The sequence below is a fragment of the Somniosus microcephalus genome, chromosome 12 (genome assembly GCF_052327205.1).
Source record: "Somniosus microcephalus isolate GS21.2 chromosome 12, FLI_Smic_1.0, whole genome shotgun sequence".
Taxonomy (NCBI): Eukaryota; Metazoa; Chordata; class Chondrichthyes; order Squaliformes; family Somniosidae; genus Somniosus; species Somniosus microcephalus.
The window spans coordinates 52,674,096-52,691,126 of record NC_140998.1 but is presented as its reverse complement, the minus strand read 5'-3'; the positions used below and the strand labels follow the sequence as shown (position 1 = coordinate 52,691,126).

Below are 17,031 nucleotides of genomic sequence, written 5' to 3'. Positions count from 1 at the left end.
AAACAACAAAAACCCAAAGCAAACTCAATTGCTACTTGGCCCTAAACAGACGATACAACATGGCTGATTACCTGACCATGGTAAAGGATAGCAAACTGAGAAAAACTTTGACAATGTACAGACTTAGTGAACATAACCTGGCGATCGAAAAAGGTAGACACAGACAGACCCAGCTACCAAGAGAGGACAGGATATGCTCTCACTGCAGTCAGGGAGTGGTGGAGACAGAGATGCACTTCCTCACAGCTTGTAGAAAATATCAGGACATAAGGGAGAATTTCTACCCAAAATTCACAAAAATATGCCCGGAATTCAGAAATTTGAATGACGACCAAAAACTCCCATACCTACTAGGGGAAGAGAGAAATTGCATAACACTAGCGGCACACTATGTTACAGCTTGCCATAAACAGAGGGACAACCAGCAAATATAAGAAAAGAGTATATATAAATTATATGAAAGTATATATTTATACACTCAGGGATATATCTGTTTATACACTGTATGGATAGATCTGTATTTTTGTGAACAAACATGAATGTTTTCCGATGCTTTGGCAACATAAGATGTAACTTGTCATGCCAATAAAGCGATTTGAGTTGAATTGAATTGAATTGAATTGAGTGGAGGGGGGAGGGGAGGGGGGAGAGGGAGTGGGGGAAGGGGAAGTGGGGAGGAGTGGGGGAAGGGGAAGGGGGAGGTGTGGGGGGGAGGGAGGGGGAGGAGTGGGGGAGGAATTGGGGGGGAGGAGGGGAAGGGGGAAGAGACAGAGAGCGACTGGGGGGGAAGAGAGAGAGAGAGAACGACTGGGAGGAAGAGAGAGAGAGAGCGACTGGGGGGGAAGAGAGAGAGAGAGAGCGACTGGCGGGGGAAGAGAGAGAGAGAGAGAGAGCGACTGGGGGGGGAAGAGAGAGAGAGAGCGACTGGGGGGGAAGAGAGAGAGAGGGCGACTGGGGGGGAAGAGAGAGAGAGCGACTGGGGGGGGAAGAGAGAGAGAGAGCGACGGGGGGGGGGAAGAGAGAGAGAGAGCGACTGGGGGGGAAGAGAGAGAGTGACTGGGGGGGAGGGGGGTTGAGTGGAGGGGCGAGGGGGGTTGAGTGGAGGGGGAGGGGCAAGGGGGAGGGGAGGGGGGAGAGGGAGAGGAGTGGGGAGGGAGTGGGGGAGGAAGGGGGGGAGGTGGAGTGGGGGAAGGGGAAGGGGAAGGGGGAGGAGTGGGGGAGGAATTGGGGGGAGGAGGGGGAGGGGGAGCGGGGGAAGGGGGGAAGAGAGACAGAGAGCGACTGGGGGGGAAAGAGAGAGAGAGCGACTGGGGGGAAGAGAGAGAGCGACTGTGGGGGAAGAGAGAGAGAGCGACTGGGGGGGAAGAGAGAGAGAGAGCGACTGGGGGGAAGAGAGAGAGAGAGCGACTGGGGGGGGAGAGAGAGAGAGAGCAACTGGGGGGGGAGAGAGAGAGAGCGACGGGGGGGGAGAGAGAGAGAGAGCGACTGGGGGGGGAAGAGAGAGAGAGAGCGACTGGGGGGAAGAGAGAGAGCGACTGGGGGGGAGGGGGGTTGAGGGGAGGGGGAGGGGGGTTGGGGGAGGGGGGAGAGGGAGTGGGGGAAGGGGGGAGGAGTGGGGGGAGGGAGGGGGGGAGGTGGAGTGGGGGAAGGGGAAGGGGAGGAGTGGGGGAAGGGGAAGGGGAGGAGTAGGGGAAGGGGAAGGGGGGAGGAGTGGGGGGGTGGAGGGGGAGGGGGGCGATGAGAGGGAGGGAGGAGGGGAAGGGGGAGGCGGGGGGGAAGGGGATGGAGGGGGAAGGGGAGGGGAGGGGGAAGGGGAGGGGAGGGAGGAGGGGGAAGGGGAGGGAGGGAGGGAGGAGGGGGAGGGAGGGAGGGAGGAGGGGGAAGGGGGAGGGAGGGGGGAAGGGGAAGGGAGGGGAGGAAGCGGGGAAGGGAAGGGGGGAAGTGGGGAAGGGGAGGGGGGGAAGGGGAGGGGGGAATGGGGAAGGGGAGGAGGGGGGAGGGGAGGGGGTGAGGGGAGGGGGGAGGGGAGTGGAGGGAGGGGAAGGGAAAGGAGGGGGAAGGGGGAGGAGTGGGGGGAGGAGGGGGAGGGGGAGTGGGGGAAGGGGAAGGGGGGGCGATGAGGGGGAGGGAGGAGGGGGAAGGGGGAGGCAGGGGGGAAGGGGGTGGAGGGGGAAGAGGAGGGGAGGGAGGAGGGGGAAGGGGGAGGGAGGGAGGGAGGAGGGGGAAGGGGGAGGGGGAGGGGGGAGGGAGGGGGGAAGGGGGAAGTGGGGAAGGGGGAAGTGGGGAAGTGGAAGGGGAGAAGGGGAGGGGAAGGAGGGGAAGGGGAGGGGGGAATGGGGGAAGGGGGGAGGGAGGGGAGGGGAGGAGGGGGGAGGAGGGGAGGGGAGGAGGGGAGGGGAGTGAAGGGAGGGGAAGGGAGAGGGGGAGGGAAGAAGGGGAAGGGGAGTGGGGGCAGGGGAAGGGGAAGGGGGAGTGGGGGAAGGGGAAGGTGGGGCGATGAGGGGGAGGGGGAGCGGGAAGGGGGAGGCAGGGGGAAGGGGAGGGGAGGGAGGAGGGAGGGAGGGAGGGAGGAGGGGGAAGGGGGAGGGAGCGAGGGAGGAGGCGGCGAAGGGGAGGGGGAAGCGGGGAAGGGGAGGGGGGAAGCGGGGAAGGGGAGGGGGGAAGGGGAGAAGGGGAGGGGAAGGGGAGGGGGGAATGGGGGAGGGGAGGGGGGAGGGGGAGGGGGGAGGGAAGGGGAGGGGGGAAGGGGAGGGAAGGGGGAGGGGGGAAGGGGAGGGGGAAGGGGAGGGGGGGAAGGGGGGGAGGGGAGGGGAGTGGGGAGGGGGGAGGGGGGTTGGGGAGGGGGAGGGAGGGAGGGAGGGAGGAGGGGGAAAGGGAGGGAGGGAGGAGGGGGAAGGGGGAGGGAGGGAGGGAGGAGGGGGAAGGGGGAGGGAGGGGGGAAGGGGAGGGAGGCGGGGAAGGGGTGGGGGGAATGGGGGAAGGGGGAGGGAGGGGAGGGGAGGAGGGGGGGAGGGGAGGGGGAGGGGAGGGGGAGGGGGAAGGGGGAGGGAAGGGGAGGGGGAGGGAAGAAGGGGAGGGGGAAGGGGAGGGGGAAGGGGAAGAGGGGAGGGAGGGGAGGGGGTGGGGAGTGGGGAGGGGAGGGGGGATGGGGAGGGGGGAAGGGGGTTGGGGAGGGGAAGGGGGAGGAGGGGGTGGGGAGGGGAAGGGGGAACGGGAGGGGGGAAGGGGTGGGGAGGGGGATGGGGAGGGGGGTGGAAAGGGGGGTGGGGGGGATGGGGGGCTGGGAAGGGGGTGTGGGGGGAGGGGGGGTGTGGGGGGGAAGAGGGTTGGGGGGAAGGGGTGTGGGGGGGAGTGGGGGGTGGAAAGGGAGGGGGGAGATAAACTTAAAGTACAGGAAACTTTGTGCTATCCAGCACCCACGAGACCGAGCTGATGCCTTGCCTCAAGTACTCTCCAGAGTTAATGTTGAGAGATACGGAGATTCTTATCTCTGTATTTAACAACAAACACTGTTGCTTAGCAACAGCTTCTAAACACTCAGGTGTGGCCCTAAAGCTCTGTAGCTAAAGCTATTGCTATAGCTACAGACCTTGCACAGCTTGACTGTTCAAACAAAGCAAAAAAAAAACAAAAAAGAATAAAAAACAGTTGCTGATTTTTGCCGGTGGCTCCAGATTGCCGGATAGCTCACCTCCGGATAGCACAAAGTTTCCTGTACCTATAAAACATTTTTGGTAAATCTTTTTATAACATACACTTTACAACCTCACCAATCTTTTTATTAAAAAAGGGGTGCTCACCTCAGTGTGTTTTATCACAAACAATGGCCACCGCTTGCTTTTCAGTTGGAAAGATTAGGCCCCGCCCACACCGTCAATTGTCTGTCACAGACACAGATTTGGAGCACAGAAGCCCCACCCACTCTATGTTCCTGTACTAAGATGGCCGCGCATGCACTCTGTTACACACTGAATCAAAATGGCGTCGCAGTGAAACTTTTCGCCCTCCTTGACAAAGATGGCTGCCGTTAACGTGGGGCTGTCAGCAGAAGAAATTTCTTCAGCTGCAAACACAGGATCTTCAGATTATTATTCGGGGCTTGCGACCTACCCCAGTTGCTTATGAAGCCTCCCCACCTACTGACCCCGGGAATGGAGCTGAGGCAGCACACCCTCTGCCCTCTGCCAGTGTTTGTCTCTGTCTAGGCCGGGAGCCTGGGTCTAGAGTTGCACTGCTGGCAGTTGGAGAAGCCTAGGCCCCGGGCCTGGAAAAAACGGTGAAAGGTAGGAGAATTATAGAGGTTAGACAAAAGATTTACAAATTAATTAACTTTTTTTTAAAACAATTTGTGTTTTAAAAGCAACTTTTTTTTTGCTGGAAATGTAGATTTGAAAAGAAACACGCAGAAAGCGGGAAAAAGAAATGAAAAGTTTGGAATCAAGATGGCGGCGACTCACCTCGGTTCAGAACGATAAGGCCCGCCCACACACGCACCGATTGGTGCACCGTCAGGTCACCGAAGCGTAGGATTGGTCAATCGTCCCGTCACTCGACTGTAGGAGGGCCTGACCGCACGCGCCAGGAACCCGGCGTACGATTGGTCGACCTCGACGTCACTCTATGGCTAATGAGCAGATAATGAGATGCTAATGAGCGGAATTTTGAAAGTTTTTTGGACACCGCGGGCGCGATTTTCGTCCGGCCGAAACATAAATACGCTTACGACCATTTTGGAAAGGTAAGCTTTCTTTTGACGTAACGCACGCGTAGGTACGCTCTATAACTTTCGAGCGCATAGCCGGACAGACGCACACCGGCGGACAGACAGACAGATCGATCCATTTTTATATATATAGGATAGATATAGATAGATGTAGATATATAACCTGAAGTGCCCGGCGGTGCCGAAGGATTTTTGAGGGCATGTTGTTGTTGGAAGAGAGAGAGAGAGAGAGAGCGACTGGGGGGAAGAGAGAGTGCGACTGGGGGGAAGAGAGAGAGCGACTGGGGGGAAGAGAGAGCGCGACTGGGGGGAAGGGGAGGGGGGAAAGGGGAGGGGAGGGGGAGGAAGGGAGGGGAAAGGGGAGGGGGAAGGGGGGGAAAGGGGAGGGGGGAGGAAGGGAGGGGAAAGGGGAGGGGGAAGGGGGGAAAGGGGAGGGGGAAGGGGAGGGGGGAAAGGGAGGGGGGAGAGGGGGAGGGGGAGGGGGAATGGAAGGGGAGGGAAGGGGGGGAGGGCAGGAAGGGAAGGGGGAGGGGGAGGGAAGGGGAGGGGGAGAGGAGGGGGGAGGGGGTAGAGGGGGAGGAGGGGGAGAGGGGAGGGGGAGAGGGGGGGAGGGGACGGGGGAGGGGAGGGGGAGGGGGGAGGGGAGGGGAGAGGGGGGAGGGGAGGGGGAGAGGAGGGGAGGGGAGGGGAAGAGGGGAGGCGGAGAGGAGGGGAGGCGGAGAGGAGGGGAGGGGGAGGGGAGGGGGAGAGGGGGGAGGGGAGGGGGAGAGCGGGGGAGAGGAGCGGAGGGGTGGGGGAGGGAGGGGTGGAGAAAGGGAGGGGGGGAGAAAGGGAGGGGGGAGCCAGCAGACCCTCTCCCCTCTGCCGGCGATGGCTCCGCTGAGCTCCGTGCCGCCCCACGCACTGACATGCCGAGCGCAGCGCCCCGGTCAGCCCGAGCCCCGCCCTCCTGAGGCTGGGCCTGAGGCGGCTTGAGACAGCCGATTGCGGCTGGCCGGGCCCGGTTGCCTTGGTAACCCTCCTCCCCTCTCCGCTTCCCGATCTCCGAGACTGGGCCTGAGCGGCTTGAGATGGCCGATTGCGGCTGGCGAGCCCGGTTGCCGGGGTAACCCTCTCCACTCCCCCTCCCCTCCCGAGCCCCGCCCCGCCCCCCCCCGCTAACCTGCTCACTTCCCTCTGACCGCGCTCTGTGCGGAGCTGCGCGTGCGCCGTGCAGCGCGAATGAAGCACGAGGAGCTTGCAGTGAGCCCAGCCAGCCTTTACCAAGATGGCTGGCTGCTGGTTCGGAATCGGGCCCAGCGGGGGGGGTGGGGGGTGAGGGGTGGGAGGAGTTTGCCACAAAACAATTGCCTAGGGTCCAGCATGGCTGGCAACAGACGCCCAGGCTTCGAGGCCTACCTGCAAAAACGAGGAAAGGTAGGAAAATTAATGAGATTAGATAAAAGATTTAGAAAGTAATGAACTTTTTTAAAAAACAATTTGTGTTTTAAAAGCAACTTTTTTTTTAAGATGCAGAAAGCGGGAAAAAGAAATGAAAAGTTTGGAATCAAGATGGCGGCGACTCACCTCGGTTCAGAACGATAAGGTCCGCCCACACACGCCCGTCAGGTCACCGAAGCGTAGGATTGGTTAATCGTCCCGTCACTCGACTCTAGGAGGGCCCGCCCGCACGCGCCAGGAACCCGCCCCCGCCACGCAGCGATTGGTCGACCGTCGGGTCGCTCGACCATACGATTGGTCGACCTCGACGTCACTCGATGCTAATGAGCGGATAATGAGCGGAATTTTGAACGTTTTTGGATACCACGGGCGCAATTTTTGTCTCACCGAAACGTAAATACGCTTATGACCGTTCTGGAATCGTAAGCTTTCTTTTGATGTAACACACGTGCAGGTACGCTCTATAACTTGAGAGTGTATAGCCGACAGACAGACAGACGGAATGACAGACAGATAGACACAGATCGACCGATTTATATATATAGAAGATAAGATAGATAGATAGAATGTTGAAAAGAGTACAAGACAGTATAAATCAGTATACGTTGATTGTGCCATGCTATAACTTAAAAACACTAGCAAACAACGTCAATGGGGCATAGTTAACAGTTTAAAAAAATTATGAGATTAACGGGGCAATGTGTAACAGCTCTATAAAGGATATTTTCCAACAATTGGGCTGTAAATCTCTTAGGATCAACACCCAAATTATGCAGCACATGATCTTCTGGCCAGCCTGTTAGGTTGGCCTAAAGTGCTCTCCACCTCCCTCTCTTTCCTTAAAACTCTCCTTAAAACCCATCTATTGCTCACCCGTCAGAAAGGGTAAAGAGAGGAGTGGGACAGGGAGAGAGCAGTTGGGGAGGGGAAGAGAAGGTTGAGGAGGGAAGGGAACAGGGATGAAGGAGAGAAAGGGAGGAAAGGAAAGGGTAAGGACGGGGAGGAGTGGTGAAGCTGAGGGAAGGGAGATGGAAACAGAGGACGGAGAGGGCAGAGAGACAGCTATAGGAGGAAGTGGGGGAGGGGAAGAGAACGACCGACTGATTTATCTTGGGGTCTGTCAATTACACTATGCAGTTAGTTGTGTGGAAAATCTATCTGAAAGACTGCCAGAAACATAGAAGATAGGAGCAGGAGTAGGCCATTTGGCCGCTCGAGCCTGTTCCGCCATTTAATGAGATCATGGCTGATCATCCAAATTCAGTACCCTGTCCCTGCTTTCTCCCCATATCCCTTGATCCCTTTAGCCTTAAGAAATATATCTAACTCCTTCTTGAATATATTTAATGAATTGGCCTCAACTGCCCTGTGTGACAGAGAATTCCACAGGTTCACCACTATCTGGGTGAAGAAATTCTTCCTCATCTCAGTCCTAAATGGCTTACCCCTTATATTTAGACTGTGACTCCTGGTTCTGGACTCCCCTGCCATCGGGAACATCCTTCCTGCATCTAGTCTGTCTAGTCCTGTTAGAATTTTATAAGTTTCAATGAGATCCCCTCTCATTCTTCTAAACTCTAGCGAATACAAGCCCAATCGACCCAATCTCTCTTCATACGTCATTCCTGCCATCCCATCCTGCCAGCAATGGAAGAAGGGAGTAGTTTGGAATCATTAATAGCGAATGGAATGGAATGGAGAAAGGGTGGTGGCAATGGAGCATTCTCACTACAATGTTGTAAATATATGGTAAGCAAGAGCACGTTATTGACAGATTTTGCTGGGGTGGGAGAAGAGAGCAAGATATCTAGTTTGTAACATACATCAGCTACTAATGGGGGAATAGCAGAAGAAAAACGTGTATTGAGAGACCCAAGGAAAATCACTGCCAAAAACACTTTGGAGAATGGGGGGAATGGGGGGACTTAACCCCTCCCCCGCAAACTATGATCAATGATGTGCGCAGAAAATCCACTGACCACATCAGGACATTACAGCCAGCCGGCAACGTGCAGTAAGTTCAATAACTGTGGAGGAGGCCTGGAATTTTCATTGATCTGATTGATGGGTGGCTGCGCTTGTTTTATAATTTTAGCAGAATTAAAGACTAATTTCTATAACATTCTATCACATATCAATTTTACTTAGAGCAAAACATTCTCACTAACTTTTGACTGAAACTACAGGCATAGACTCAGGGCCAGACACAGTAGCAGTGATGGGCTTGGCAGCTAACGTTATGTGACAGCCATTCAACAGTATTGATCACAGCACCACCTACACGCATAACAGGTACTGCAGATAAATGCTGATGTTTTTTTAATGAGTTTTCCCATTGATAAAGCCGATCACAGCAGTTTTCAGTGCATTTTGAGATTGAATAGTGATACCCACGTAATCTATAATAGATATTCCTTGACAATAATTTCACTAGGCAGGAAGTGTTGTGTCCGTCGGTAGTAAGACACAAGACTGCAGGAGAACGGTACAACAGGTGTTTACTCAACGTGGCTCACCCTGGAACTGAACTGTACAGATTACTACTCAGTGCTATATACAGGTGTGGTCACTGCCGGTACTACAGTATACATGAGCTGTAAAAAGTAGTTCCCCCCTTAAAGGTATATACATTACAATTCCTCCCCTTTTAGATTAACAGTACCATAACACTCATTTAACAATTAAATATCAAACTAATTACAATTAACACTTTTAACATACAACGTTGGCTGAAAATAGTCCCTTTATATATTCAGTCTTTGGGGAGGCTTTCTGATCCTTTCTGGATAGCGCCTTTCCCGAGTGTCTCGCTCTTGGTGCGGAGGCGATTCTGGCACCCTGTCGTCGGTTGGGTCATCAGCTTCCGATGCTACTGTTTCTGGGGTAGATGCGACCTGTACGTCGGGTTCCTCACCAGGTACGTATGGGCGAGGCATGGGGTTGACTTGTTCCTGTGACTCTAGGATCTGGTCAGCATGGCGTCTCACGATGTTCTCCCCAACGTCCACTGTGTACATTAGTGGGCCCTGCCGTGTGCATATCGTTCCTGGCTGCCATTTTTCTGTTCGGTAGTCGCGGGCCAAGACTGGTTGCCCTACATTGAAGCTCCTTGTTGGCTTCTCATGGATGTGCTGGAATTGCTTACTCTCAACATCTCTTCGTATGTTTGGTCTGAGCAAATCCAGGCGAGATCTTAACCTTCGGTTAAAGAACATCATGGCCGGGGCCTGGTTGGTGACTGCATGTGTCGCATTCCGGTAGGCGAACAGGAAATTGTCCACCTTATGCTGCAGCGGAATGTTGTCATTGTACATAGCCTTTATTGCCTTCTTAAAGGTTTGTACGAACCTCTCAGCCAATCCATTTGTGGCTGGATGATACGGGGCGGATGTGTAATGCCTTACCCCATTCTTCTGCATAAACCTCCAGAACTCTTCGGACACAAACTGTGATCCGTTATCGGAGCAAATCTGTTCTGGCAAGCCGTTCCTGGCAAAAATGGTCCGTAGGACTGCAATAGTTTTCTCTGTGGTGGTGGAGGACATTTTGATGACCTCAGGCCATTTCAAGTGCGCATCCACGGCTATTAAAAACATTGAGTCCATGAATGGACCAGCAAAATCAATATGCACCCGTTGCCATGGAGATGAGGGCCACTCCCATGGGTGTAGAGGGGCATGTAGTGGTGCATTTTGGACTTTCTGGCATCCTGAGCAGCTCTTGGTCAGGTCCTCGATTTGTTTATCGATTCCCGGCCACCACACATAAGCCCTGGCAAGGCTTTTCATTTTTACCCCTCCCAGATGACCCTCATGAAGCTCATTGAGCACTCTATCCCTTAACTTGGGTGGAACTACCACTCGGGATCCACACATCAAGGTCCCCCGGCACACTGACAGCTGTTCTCTTCTTGTCGAGAATGCTGGCAACAGTGAGTCGCCATGTGCTGGCCATCCCTTCACCGTCAAATCATATACCCGAGACACTGTCGGGTCATTTCGGGTCTCCTTTTCTATACGAGCGTTAGTTATCGGTAGGTATTCAACTATTGTCGAATAAAATATTTCGACAGGATCCACTGCTGGTGCTTCCTCCGCAGTAGGCAGTGGCAGGCGTGATAGCCCATCAGCATTTCCATGCTGTTTCGTGCCCTTATATTCAATCTCATAGTGGTGCACCCCTAGAGTGACCATCTTTGTAGTCGTTGCGCAGTCATCACCAGAACGCCCTTCTTCGGATTAAAAATGGAGACAAGAGGCTGGTGGTCAGTCAGCAAGGTGAATTTCTGCCCGTGCAGATAGTGATTGAACTTTTTCACTCCCCACACTAGGCTGAGGGCCTCCCTGTAAATCTGGGCGTAGTTACGCTCGGCTGAGGTTAGTGATCGTGACGCAAAGGCTATTGGCCTCTCTGAGCTGTCCGAGAATTTGTGCGACAGCACCGCTCCAATGCCGTAGGGTGACGCATCACATGCCAACCGAATTGGTAGTGCTGGGTTGAAATGGGCCAATACCTCTTTCGATGTGATTACTGTTTTGCTCTTCTGGAAAGCTCGTTTACATTCGTCACTCCACTTCCACGGCACTCCAGTTTGCAGTAGGGTGTTCAGTGGGTGTAGTATTGTAGACAAATTTGGCAAGAACTTATGGTAGTAGTTTACCAGCCCGAGGAACGACCTCAGTTGTGACACGTTTTCCGGTGCTGGAGCCTTGACTACTGCCTCAATCTTTTCTGGGGACTTATGTAACCCCTCTTTATCGATAACGTGGCCACAATACGAGATCTGTTTTTTAAAAAACTCGCATTTGGGCCGGTTAGCTCGGAGCCCATATTCCTTCAATCTAGTGAGCACCTGCTCCAGGTTGGCGAGGTGATTACCGTCATTTTCGCCCGTGACCAGGATGTCATCCAAATAACACTGGGTCCCTGGGATCCCTTGCAGGACTTGTTCCATTGCCCTTTGCCAAATAGCCGGAGCTGATGCTACCCCGAATACCAGCCGGTTGTATTGGCAGAGACCTTTATGGGTGTTGATTGTGAGGTATTTTTTTGATGCTTCTTCTACCTCCATTTGCAGATACGCCTGGGCCAGATCAATCTTAGTGAAGCGTTTCCCTCCAGATAGCGAGGCGAAAATACCTTCAATCCGCGGAAGTGGATATTGCACGGTGTGAAGGACTGGGTTCACTGTTACCTTAAAGTCCCCACAGATGCGAACATTCCTTGGTTCCCCACGCGTGCTGCTCAACGACTTTTTCATCACAGGGACAATGGGTGTAGCCCACTCGCTCCAGTCTACCTTGGACAGTACTCCTGAACGTTCCAAACTCTCCAGCTCTGCTTCGACAGCTGGGCGGATCGCATAAGGTACCGGTCTGACCTTAAAAAATTTTGGGCTTGCGTTTTCTTTGATTTTAATTGTTGCTGTCATGCCTTTTAGTGTTCCGAGTCGTTGCTGGAACACTTCTTCCGCGTCGGTTAGGATCTTTGACAGTCGCCCAGGTGTGACGTCGTCATCCTTTTTGGCAGCCACAGTCAGTGCCTGTATGGAATGCCAATCCAGCTGTATTTTCCGGATCCATTCACGTCCCAGTAATGGTGGTCCTCCATCTTGCAATACATACAGGTCTAGTTTTGGTGTTTCCTTACCATTATATATAACGGTCACCCTTATTTTTCCTTTGGGGTAGACTTTTTGCCCCGTGTACGTCTTCAAAATAATTTTTGTGTCTCTCAAGGGTATGTGTGAGAATAGCCGCTCGTAGTCCCGTCGGTTTATGACTGTTAGGGCTGATCCTGTGTCCAATTCCATTTTTACCTGACTCCTGCTATCTTGAGAGTGACCCAAATGGTTCGGCGATCCTCCGTTTTGATCACATTATGTAGTTTCAGACAACTCAGCTCCCTGTTTTCGGAGTCGGTATCACTCTTTTGTTCGTCTGAACTATTCTCTGTCACCTTATGTACCTTCTTGTACTTTTCTTTTGGAGATTTCTTATTGCTGGTTTTCTTTCCCGACCTGCAGACTCGTGCTATGTGTCCTACTTTTCCACACTGTCTGCACACTTTGTCTTTGAACCAGCAATCATTCTGGTCGTGTGTTGTTCTGCCGCAGCGATAGCACTTCTCTGTTCTGTATGACATTTCGTTTGTGCCATATTCTTGCGGTCTCTGTTGTATCTCTGCAGCGCTCCGTGCTGCTGCTTCATATGATACCGCAATGCTGAAAGCCTTGTCCAGCGTTAGTCCTTTTCAGATAAAAGCCGTTTCTGGGTTCCTTCACTTTGAAGCCCACACACAAACTTGTCCCTTAAGGTATCTGCCAGTCCCGTTCCAAACTGGCAGTGTTTCGATAGTTTGCGCAGTTCTGTTAAATATTCAGCATTGCTTTCATCCTTATGCTGGTTCCGTTTGTGAAACTTGAATCTTTCTGCTATCAGCAGCGGTGTAGGGTTTAAATGTTCCTGTAGTATCGTCACTATGTCTCCAAAACTCTTTTCCACTGGCTTCGCTGGGGTTACTAGATTTCGTAATAAGCCATACGGCTTTGCACCCATTAAATTTAACAATACCAGCGCTTTCTTGTCATCTGACACCTCATTTGCCTTGCAGTATACCTCTATTCGTTCGACATATGTAGTCCAATCTTCGACTTCATTGTCAAATGCGGTGATACTGCCACTCTTCGGCATTTTGGGTGTGGTTTAATATGGCTTAAAATGGCATCTCCCGCGCTTTCCTTCCTCCCCCGCTGCTGCCAACGCCGCTTTCGGCGGTCCTCGTGGCAATGGCGGCGCCCTGTAGGTTTTGCGCGCTTCTCCTGCGCTGCCGCCAACGCCGCTCTCGGCGGTCCTCGTGGCAATGGCGGCGCCTCGCGGGTTTCTGCGCGTCTCTCTCCCTCTCCTCGACGCTGCTCGGCCCCTGAACACCGGCTGCGCCCTGTGCGCTCTTCCCTCTCTCTCTCTCTCTCCCGTCGACGCTGCTCGACCCTTTGCTGTGCCGCTCGGTCGGGCTCTAGCCCGCCGCTGTCCGGGAAGGGTCTGCGCACTACCTGTTGCCAGCCCGTTTCGCTGGACCACCGCGACTGGAAAGCCAAGCCTGGCTCTCAACAGCCTCCCCCGCAATTCTCGAGTTTCTGCTGGATGACTGGGCGGTTGCCCGTGGTCGACGCCCGTGTCTCTGGCCTTGACCTCCAATCTACTGGTCTCCAGGAACGAATCCCTGGGAGGTGATGCAGAGTTGCAGGTAGGATCAAATTTGCCTCGTCGCCAATGTTGTGTCCATCGGTAGTAAGACACAAGACTGCAGGAGAACGGTACAACAGGTGTTTACTGAACATAGCTCACTCTGGAACTGAACTGTACAGATTACTACTCAGTGCTATATACAGGTGTGGTCACTGCCGGTACTACAGTATACATGAGCTGTAAAAAGTAGTTCCCCCCTTAAAGGTATATACATTACAGTAAGTTTCTGGGCTCTTGCAGTCTTGTGACTCAGGAGTAAAGAGTACCAACAACTGAATTCACACTGCATTGCATGCACTGTAACCCTATTTCTCCGTAACTAATATCACCTCATTCATCTTTCTGTCCACTTTCAGTCCTCCATTTTTTTCACCTGACTTTTGCAGTGTTAACTGTGGCTCAGTGCGTAGCATTCTCGCCTGAGTCAGAAGACTGTAGATTCAAATCCCACTCCAGAAACTTGAGCACAAAAATCTAGGCTGACACTTCAGTGCAGTACCGAGACAGTACTGCACTGTCGGAGGGGCCGTCTTTCAGATGAGATGTAGAAACCGAGGCCACGTCTGCTCTTTCAGGTGGATGTAAAAGATCCCATGGCACTTTGAAGAAGAGCAGAGGAGTTATCCCTGGTGTCCTGGCCAATATTTATCCCTCAATCAACATCACAAAAACAGATTATCTGGTCATTATCGCATTGCTGTTTGTGGGAGCTTGCTGTGCGCAAATTGACTGCCGCAATTGCAACAGTGACTACACTTCAAAAAGTACTTCATTGGCTGTAAAGCGCTTTGGGACGTCTGGTGGTCATGAAAGGCCTCTATAAATGCAAGTTTTTCTTTTCCTTCATCTATGAACAATACTAATGCTAATGAAATACACTCCCAGGATATGAAATAACCACCCTGTGATTAAATGGACAACTGTTTTGAATTTATAGACGGGATTTGTTATTTTCTCTTATTCAGATCACAGATCCATTCAAAAATGTATTTATAACGTCATGGTACTGCAAGATTGAGGAGCTCTTTCTGCTGTAATCAAAAAGTAATGATTGTAATAGTTGTTAGTAACACTCACTTTGTTTAATTTGTCGAAGCTTCTCGATCCTCGCGGCAGCGGGCGGCCGGGAATGAGCGCGCGGCTGGAATAAAGCTCGCGGCTGGAATAAAGCGCGCGGCCGGGAATGAGCCCGCGGCTGGAATAGAGCCCGCGGCCGGGAATGAGCGCGCGGCTGGAATAGAGCCCGCGGCCGGGAATGAGCGCGCGGCTGGAATAGAGCCCGCGGCCGGAATAGCACGCGGCTGGAATAGAACGCGAGGGCGCCTCTCCGTCGCGCGCTATTTGAAGCCGTTAACCGGCAGCAGCTGCAGAGCGCCGCGCGCTTCATTCAAACCGCTGCGTGTCCACCTTTGCCGAGCCTCTCCGTTTAGATCGGTCACCTTTTTGGGGGAGGTTAAAGTGCAAAAGACCAGGAGTGGGACATTCTGAGGTCACCTTTTTGGGGGAGGGTAAAGTGCATAAGACCAGGAGTGGGACATTCTGAGGTCACCTTTTTTGGGAGGTTAAAGTGCGAAAGACCAGGAGTGGGACATTCTGTGGTCACCTTTTTTGGGGAGGGTAAAGTGCAAAACACTGTGGGGGCAAAATTCGGTTACGCCCCGGCGAGGATGCGGACGCTATCTCGGAGGGCTTCACTTCCTCATGGCTGCAACCCGGCAGCGAGACACGGTGACGAGCTGCACAATGGCAGCCACAGACCACGCCAAGGACCACCACGGAGGGCCGACATGGAGGTCAGCCAAAAAAAAAAATGGCTGCGCGAGTCGCGGCCGCAACTCCTTTTAATTAGCGACCCGTGAGCAGAGGTCGGCTTGTGAACGGCGAGGCTGGCACTGACACCGCCCGCGGTAGCCTCGCAGGGCGCAGCGGAATTTCTGCGGTGGGGGCGGTAAGGGGTCGCAGTGGGGCCCTAAAGGGTCACGACACGTGGTGATGGCGTCATCGGCAGCAGCACAGCAGCCGGGGCACTACCAGCAGGGGTGCTGCGCTATCGATTAGCGCCTCAGTAGCGCCCCGCTGAATGTCTCAGGCAGCACTATTAGTGCCCCGCCCGGGCGATAAGCCCTTTGCGCCTCGTTAGTGCCCCCGGAGGCGCTAATGGGAGGCGCAAAGGAGCCGAATTTCACAGCCCAGGAGTGGGACATTCTGAGGTCACCTTTTATGGGGATGTTAAAGTGCAAAAGACCAGGGCTGTGATTTCCCCTACCTCAGCGGGAATGTGGTGGTGTGTCCTGACCCCACTGCTGGCTCCAGCCCGCTGTGTAGAATGATTTTACGTTGATTGGGCTTGTTAAGCCCGTCCAGCGCGTTTCCCGGCCAATTGAAGGAAGTGGATCTGATGATGTCATTTGATGACGCGCCATCTGCCGGTTTCCTTAAAGGGACCACGTGCAAATTGTTTTTGACAGTTGTGTTGTCAGTGTTCTGCAGCATTGAGGTACTGCAAACACTGACAAGCACTGCACAGAGGTGCATGGCTGCACCCAGGCTCTCCCATGACTCCCTCCATATGCTTATGGATGGAGTCACAGCATGCAGGGAGGTTCTCTTCCCTTCCCATGGGCGGAAGAGACCTTCCTATGAGATCAATGCAGCCTGGTTGCACATTGCGCAGGAGTACACGAGCAGTGATGTCGTCAGGAGGATCAAGCTGCAGTGGTGCAAATCTTTCAATAATCTCAGTAGATCACGAAACGTTACTGCAAAGCCACACTCAACCTCATCCTGCTGTGCCTCTCATCACATCCCCATCACTCAGCCTTCCCTATCCTACTCCTGCACATCCTCACTCACACTAACTTACCTTGCACCTCCACCCATCCCTCTCTATCTACATTATCACTTCCCCATCTCACTAGCCACCACTCACACTCACTCTCATCCTAGTCCAATCATACCAACTAACAACACACAAGGGTAGGCACTTGGGTGTTTTAGCCAATGTTCATGTAAAGTTTCTGTTAATGTGCTATCAAACATTGAAACCTTTATTTTCAACACTGCGTCTTTGGACAGATCTGTGTGCACCTTTGGAAGTGGCTTAGTGAGTTGCAGTGAATGGTGAGACATAACGGTAACCCCCGCAATGGTGATGAGTGTGAAAGGAATGGCTGGGGCATTGTAGGGATGATTTATGGTGTTGGTGTGGGGTGGTGACAACCTGGCGCATCATGTAGCAGCACAGGTGTAAAGCGTCAAGTGAAGTTAATCTGGCTATGGTGAGGCCATCCCTGGCCTCCCGGGCAGCAATGTGGTTGGGTGCTGATGCCCTGTGTCCTGTGCAGTGTCAGTTGATTGCGGAGAAGGTTGGTGTTGTTGCTGGTGTGCCTGGTGCTGCTGGTGTTGGGGCTGATCGTGGTGGGATTCTGAAGACCAAGGTGAAATAGTTTCAAGGGCACCTATGCTAATGGAATAGATGGCAGGTGAAGATGAGATGACAGAAGCAATCTGTCAATGGTGAGAGAGGTTGTTCCAATGAGGTGACACTGGATACAGAGTTTGCTCGAAACACTTGCAAGCCGCATAAAGCTCAATCTGTCTTCCAAATGCAGTAAGCAACAG

At 53.4% G+C, this 17,031-nt stretch overlaps 1 protein-coding gene across 3 annotated transcripts in view; it reads right to left on the bottom strand.

The window, feature by feature from the left end:
* LOC147109187 (protein SIX6OS1-like) overlaps positions 1-17,031 on the bottom strand; it is a 232,393-nt gene that overhangs the window by 181,967 nt on the left and 33,395 nt on the right. The window contains exon 1 of one of the 3 annotated variants that reach the window (XM_086002858.1): positions 14,488-14,628. The exons of the other annotated variants lie outside the window; for them this stretch is intronic. The gene's annotated coding sequence lies outside the window, so the exon portion shown is untranslated. Of the gene's footprint in view, positions 1-14,487; positions 14,629-17,031 lie in introns of those variants that run through there. 3 annotated transcript variants of the gene reach the window in all.